Source organism: Dreissena polymorpha, chromosome 8 (assembly GCF_020536995.1).
Source record: "Dreissena polymorpha isolate Duluth1 chromosome 8, UMN_Dpol_1.0, whole genome shotgun sequence".
In the NCBI taxonomy this organism is placed as follows: Eukaryota; Metazoa; Mollusca; class Bivalvia; order Myida; family Dreissenidae; genus Dreissena; species Dreissena polymorpha.
In genome coordinates, this window is record NC_068362.1 from 28443670 (window position 1) to 28451669 (window position 8000).

Below are 8000 nucleotides of genomic sequence, written 5' to 3' on the forward strand. Positions count from 1 at the left end.
AGAGTGGAATTATATTCTTAATCCGCAGAAGAAATTAACAATACGTATGATATGAGTAATACTTAAAAAGATTCAGAATTCACACTGTAAAACGAAATTATTTATGTTTATGACATGGACGTTATGAGCACGTTGAATATACAATTTATTAGTTAGGTTTGTATTTTTTTTATGTAAACACAAATTGCGCAAATGAAACATTGTTTTTTTATAAATATTTACCACCAATGTAATTGTATGTCTTTGTAAATTATCATTTGCCAGTTACCGTATGATACAAATATACTGTATTGGTATATAATTTGCTGCATCATATACATATTAATGTCCAGTTGACGATCCACTGCAAAGGTTAACACGATGGGTGTAATTTAATTACAGTGACTCGGATGTCATTGTTTAGCACTTGAAGCAATCTAGTTTTTATGACATGACACTGCGGTGAGTTTTTCTCGGAATTACTGGCAAAACAGGATATATTTTTTATTTCCTATTATGACGTAGTTGGCCAAGATCCTGAAAGAACAACATATAAAAAGGCTTTTCTGTCGATAATAACGTAAACACTATCTGGAAGAAATTAAGGTTCACTATATTAATATTAAAACATGAATAACGTTTTTGCCGTGAGTGTTGCTTTTTGCTGCTTTTCGATGGGTAAGTAAATTTATGTTTTAATTATTTTATATGTGATGTTTAATGCATTGTTCATTTGCGAACGTTCGCCGAACTTAATAATGTGTCAAAACTTAATTAATACATCGAATAATTTGTTAAGTCGCAATATACATATATCAAAGTAATCTTTGTTTTAACACTTAAAAAACTAGCTTGCAAAACTTAAGCAGGTATTTCTTGCATGTATTCCGCATTTGCAAAATGCGGCGTTTGACAAGTCTATTTCACAGTCTTAAACGACAGGATGTACTTTTTATTTTATTTTTTTAAATTTTGTATATGAACATAAATTAAATGTATCAACTTACAAACCATTAACATTCAAAACAAATAATGATATATGCATTTATATTTAAATACACTTTCATTTAAGATGGGTCTTTATCTTACATTTTGTTCTTACAAAATGGAAGGGTTTAATTCCATTATTCATGATGTTCTCAAACTATAGTTTACCTTGTTTATTTAGTTCTATCCTTGCGGATGGTCGTGCGACCACGCAGTACAACAACGGAGTCGCCTATCCATCTACCGTGCAGATCAGACAGGGACTGTAAGCGCATAGTGTGCGACAATTACGGTGAGGTCCCTGAGTGCCACAGAGCCGCTTCGTCCCCCACGGGCGCCGAGTGCCATTGTCATGTACCGGACGAGTGCTTGGTTAACGCGGACTGCGTGCCGGAGTGCGGTCCAAGCGCCACGTGTGACGACAGGGCATGCCATGGGCAATGCATACACAATTAAACGATGTTACCACGCATTCACTCTGCATTATAATTTTATTTGAAGAAAAAACTATCCAACCATTTATGTCCGCAAATGTTAATGTTATATTTATCAATCCAATAATTAAAATTGCGTACAAATGATACCTTACGTCTTGTATTAATATTTCATCTGTGTCAAACGGCATCTAAAACGACCGACATGACTGGATCCCCATGGTCTGTACGACCCTCACACCTTTACCCGAAACGTCCTGAAATGATTTCATGTTTAACATGTAATGCGAACGACACTAACGATTGGCCCTCTTCCCTGTAAATACTGTTCTGGCTAACACTGGTTCTTCACGGAAAATTACCCAAACCTACACGGTTTCCGACAAAAATCTTCATATTTTACCTGAAAATAAATTTTCGGCACAATTTTCCTGCCCGTTTGGTGCCTGCCCGTGTGATCTAAACACGTTTGGTGTCATTTTATAAATCTTTGGTAAAGGCCGACAAATAGATGGTGCAAAAGCATGGATTCATTTTTTGATTGATAACAAGGTAAACGTTATCAGATCGCAAGATCCACAGAAAATTGGGTAATTGCAATCCACCAAAACAATATTCGTATACGTTTAATATTTAAACATTAAATTGAATGCCTGTTTATAATATCAAATATGCAAACAATACAAAGAATTGAAACAACAAAATAAACTTGCATGGACGATTTTTTTCAAGTCGCGGAAACACATAATATTACAGAAAATGTGTTCCACCCTTTGGCTCTTTAGTTAAATAGTCAATGCAAACACAATCAACGGGATATGATTTGGACGCATTAGCAAGTTGAGCTTTGATGTTTGTGGATATGTCTCAGCTATCACATTTACATACCCATGGTTTAACATTTTAAGCAAAGTCTATCCCTGAGTAATTTGAAAGTTCGCCCTTCCCAAGGCGATGAAGTTAATCCGTAGTACCATTATTTTTTGTGTGTTTCAAAGCATTCAGCCAACGCCAATGTTTCGTTTTCGCCCTCAATTTCGATGTGTAAAAAAACCCTCCATATTTCACATTTTTTAAATAAAGTAAATTAAAGTTTCTCTTTATTTAATTACATGTACAGATACAATAAATATGCAGTTATAATTATGTTATGACAGCATTTTTATAAAATACTTATATATATTTATATTATACACTTCATTTTACTTTTTTGATTTGTTTAGGAAATGTAATGGTGCGTTTGTACTTTCACTACCTTGTGCGATTTTAGAATTTGTTTTAAAATAAATACCATCTTATTTGTCATGGTTCTATAAGCTTTTTATGGAAATAATATTTTGGAAAAATATAATGAAAATAATAACTTCATACAAATACGTTTCGCTTAATGCAGATATAATTTAAATCAATCAGTAAGTTAATGGAATAATTGAAGCAAATAGAACAATTGAAGATGTTGTTTAACATAAGAGTCATACACCAAACCAAGCCGACATATGAAACACATGTATGTTAATTATTAAGGTAGCGCACCTCTAATGGGCACATATCCAAATATAATCTAATTAATTATTTTCTTAATCAGCATCATTTCACTGAACTACATGCAAATTTGTAGGTAGGCTTTCCATGCTTTTAAAAAAAATATACCGATTTTTTCAAAACCACCCCCACGCTCGGCTTTTGTCCAGTTTATTTTCACCCCTGATGTATATAAAAGTTCCATAATTCATTCAAATTTCCAAATATGGGCATGCAGTTGGTGTGTACAGATGCTGTAAAGGTGTTTAAAGTTTAAACAAGATGAAATAAGTATTCTTTTACAGACATTTATTTTTTACAAATTTTTATCTATGGAAGAGCGCCATGAAATGTAAGTGATTTCAGCCAAGTAAAAATTGGGTCGGTTAAAAACAAAGTGTCATAAAATTCAAACTAGTATCATTTAAGTCATTTTTTAAACTTAGTTTTTATAGAAACACTATATACAGCAAAAATACCAAGAACTAGACAGATTTACCGTTTACTTTTTGAAATAAAAATAAAAATGCAACATGCATGGTTCGTATTTTCAACAGTAAATCACCCAATTTCGCCATAACGTTGTTTTAATTTTAATAATTGACGAATGTGCATAAAAATTGCAACATATTTAACAATAAATATAGCTTATATGCCATATTAAATCAAATTACGTTAGAAAATAAAAAAAACGCGTCGCAAAAAAGTATACGTCGTCGACAGGATTCGAACCTGCGCGGTAATATCCCAAAAGATTTCTAGTCTATCGCCTTAACCACTAGGCTACGGCACCTAATAGTAGGCTCTTCAACCTTCGAAGAAATCGCGGGAAATCATTAGAGGTGCGCTACCTTAACAAAACCACCAGCTAGTGTACAGAAACAAATACCATAAAAGTCTCTATAACGCTCAAAAGCAACGAAAATTTCGTAGAGTATTTCGTAAAATAAAGTTAAAACCTAAACAATCAGTGTTCCTTATAGCAATAGCCACAATTTCATCGCTAGATGTGGTATGATTACATAGATTTTTGTAGATACAAAATGCTATTTTTTATTGATTTGTGACACAATTAATTCCATTTAAATTCCCCGCGAATATATCTATTCATACGACACACGAACACCATATTAGTGTTTAAATGTCGTATGAATAGATATCGTTGCGGGAAATTAAAATGGAAAAACAGCGAGCGTTTTGTATCTACAAACATTTATTACCAGACCACATCTGGCGTTGAAATTTTGTAAATTGCCATAAAGAACACTGCTATTTAATTGGTTAAGTTTATTTTGCGAAATATTGTTCACAATGTTCGTTTATTTTGAGTAGTAATGTTACTTTTTTTGAGTAGTAAGGTAACTTTAATGGTCTTGGAATTTAACTAAAAATAAAGTGCACGAAAAAATATGACAAAGTACATACTTGCTTTTAAAGTCACTATAACGCTCAAAATCAACGAAAATTTCGTTAAGTATTTCGTAAAATTAAGTTAACACCTTAACAATCAGTGTTAAATTTCAACGCTAGATGTGGTATGATTACATAGATTTTTGTAGATACAAGATGCTCGTTTTTATTTATTTGTGGCCACAATTAATTCCCACGAATATATCTATTCATACGACACACGAACACCGTGTAAGTGTTCATGTGTCGTATGAAAAACAATAATAAAAACGAGCATTTTGTATCTACAAACATCTATTTTATCAGGCCATATCTGGCGTTGAAATTTCGACAATTGCCATAAGGAACACTGAGTTTTAATTTGTTAAGTTTATTTTACAAACAATTGTACGAAACTTTCGTTAATTTTGAATAGTAATGTTACTTTAAGACCATGTCACCTGACAGTACCCATTCCCATCCATACCACGGCAATTGCGATTATGACATTGTATTTGTGTCAAGTAATAACGTGCATATATTGTTTCAATTATTAAATGTTAACAATCCATCTAATAGTTATATCACACGATCCTGAGTTCTAAATCTTATCAAAATATGAAGAAATTAACTTAAATGTACATTTACTACACGTTTGTCGTGTCCAAGAAAATTGTCGTTCTAATGAAATAGTTAATACTTATGCTTCTTGTTATCAAAGTCAGTTTGGACAAATATGAAGTACATTTACGTTATTTCATGGCTAAACTTACAAGATTGATGGAAACAGACTAATATGCAGTATATGAAGTATAATAACCAGAAGTATAAGGAAAATGAAGGAGAAAAAATATAAGGCGTTCATTTTACAGGCATCAGTATCATAATTGCACTCTATCTCCGGGCCCTACACTTCCTAACACCTTTCTTTCCTGTAGTTGATGGTTTGATTGTGTCGGTGTATGTATTTATTCTATACTGATATTGGTAAAGATATTTACATTATACAACCTTAATACGATAACATATACACAATGCATGGAAAGCTCACTATGCGTGTAAGATTTGAATTTTATATTTATTTAAATAATTATAGAAAACAGAAAACAACTTCATTCTTTTTCAAAATGAATTGACTCAACGTTTCGGCCAAAGACCTTCATCAGACCTTCATATTTATTTAACCCACTCGACATTCAGTTTCAACAATAAAAGGTGCGTATCTCACATAAGAGCATTTAAATGAACACTATTTATTACCTTCTCCGAAGAACACGTTTTTCTGATATCCATAAGCCTATCAAATAATCTAAATGAACAGACATTTTCCTTTTTGAACTCTCCGCAAGTAAACATCGATACCATCGGCCTGGGCTGTGGCAGAACACCAAACACAATCCATACATTTTCATTTTGAACTCTCCGCAAGTATATATAAATGTGCCAGTCAGATACAGATTTTACAAATGAACAAAGTTAATAACGTTGTTTGTACCGGCAATTCGAAAAGCAACAAATATTGTCACTAATTGTTGAGAACGAAGCAGTGGATGTGTCCATTCTCGTTTGTCGTAAGTCGGTGACCAAAGTTTAATTCAGGTTTGTGTGTTTATTGTGTTCGTGTAGTCGTTGTCTTGCTATAAATAAACGACCTCTTAGTATGATTAGGTTCCTCCCCTATTGGTAAAGGTAAAGTTTTCCTTTATGTAGATTTTATTATCTTTTACGAGATACATAACATGTGCTAGATGCACGCGCGGTTTCGTGTATTTTGTTATAAATTTTGTTACCTTGTGTTTATAAACTCAATAAGAACGGTATTTTATCAAAAAGTACATTCGTGTTAATATCATCAAATCATATTGGTATTTAAAATATAAACACAATACAACCATTCTCTGGCCCGAATGTCATGAGTTTGGGAGAGTGGAAAGGGGTAGAGTCTGAGAAGGAACATTGTCATATCATTGCCGGTGTCACACCTTAGAATCTATGTAACTAAAACTGTGCTGTAAAGATAATTTTTACAGGGTTTGACTATAGACATGAACAATCACACATCCCCTATAGCCATGTTTTCAAAGGAATAGTTTACCAGCTCAGCATAAATATCATTAACATCATAAGAACACTTTCTGTAACGTTTTGAGCAAGTTTCAAGATCTTTAAACATGTGACTTAAAGAGTGTTTAAATAAATGGTTTAAACAAAGCCACATAAATAGCTGACATTCGAGAGATCTTTTTAACAAATGCTCTTCAAAAGTTTTGTGATGATTTGAAAATATAACATCATGTCAGTTTTCACAAATTTTCATGTAAGAGATCCATTTTACGAAAACTGCCCCCACAATTGCGCTCTGCTTTTCAAAAGACCAGAAGCTTTTTAAACTCGACAAAGATAACTTTAGAACAAATCATTTCAGCGGGTTAGCCATGTAATCATAACTGCAACGACGCTTCCATTTTGTCATGAAAAGTAACTATTTTCAAACTCGAACAATATATACTTAGACAATTTATCTGAGCAAATTAAATTGACACTGCCCAAAAAGGTGACTTCCAGAGTGTTTATAAGTTTTCAGTCTAGCTATTTAAGATAACTGTTAGCTTTCCGATGGAAGCCATTTGTATCAACGGACCGTAACATTCTCGAGCTCGGCCGATATATCAGTGAGACAACCGTAACATTCTCGAGCTCGGCCGATATATCAGTGAGACATATGTTCTGAGCAAGGTTTATTAAACTTAGGCAAACAATTTGAATCACATACTGTTAACATGTTTTTTTATTATCATAAAAGGAAAACTGCCCCTCCAATTGGCAGTCATGTGTTTAACGGACAAAAACTATGTTAATTGTAAGCGAAGATATCATACAAACAAAAGTCTTATCAAGTTTCATAAATACTGTGTCAAATATGAATTTTATCTATATATACACAAGCAACGACCAGCAAGGGGCAAATTGTTACTCAAGGGGCATGATTTGAACAAACTTGGTAAAGGACAATCACATTGTTTGAAATGCCATGTAAAAAACCTATTAGCAATGAAGTTCTAAAGGAGAAGATTTTTTCAGTTTGTATTGTATGCGTATGAAGGAAACAAGTGAAATCTAGGAAGGAGCGAAATGCTCCAAGAGCAGTAATAGCACAAGCTTTGTAGATGGCCATCATATATTACATATAGGAGTTATAGGTCTTGCATTTTCAGAGTAGAAGGTTTCCATTTAAAAAGTATATTGTTGGTTATCTGTTGATCTACAAAGAGCGAACTGGAACGCCTTGAACAACTTTTAAGCTTTGTCATTTACGCGACGAATTGAAAACAAAACTACATACAACAATACCTTCTATGTAGACAGATATGCTAGAATCGTTAAAAAAATGAAATTATATAATGTAAAGCAGGGTAAATGTATTCTAAACAAAATTGTTCAATCACAGAGATTAGACATTGAACGCAAACATAACACAAACAATTGGTCATCAAAAGTACGGGGCATACTTAATCAAACCGGTTTTAACGATGTATGGCTATATCCCGAATTTGTGAACTCTAATAAATTTATCCCGTTACTTAAAAACAGATTACGAGACCAGTATATCACTAACTGGAATATAAGTGTCACATCATCTAGTTCAATGATTTTATATAAGGAATTGAAACCAGTATTCGAAAGATCGGC

The 8000-nt window shown here is 33.0% G+C and overlaps 1 long non-coding RNA gene across 1 annotated transcript; it reads left to right on the plus strand.

The window, feature by feature from the left end:
- Positions 1 to 505: 505 nt before the first annotated feature.
- On the plus strand, positions 506 to 1547 carry LOC127841115 (uncharacterized). Its single transcript, XR_008030709.1, has 2 exons — positions 506 to 657; positions 1148 to 1547. It is a non-coding gene; the product is annotated as an uncharacterized LOC127841115 (long non-coding RNA).
- Positions 1548 to 8000: the final 6453 nt, after the last annotated feature.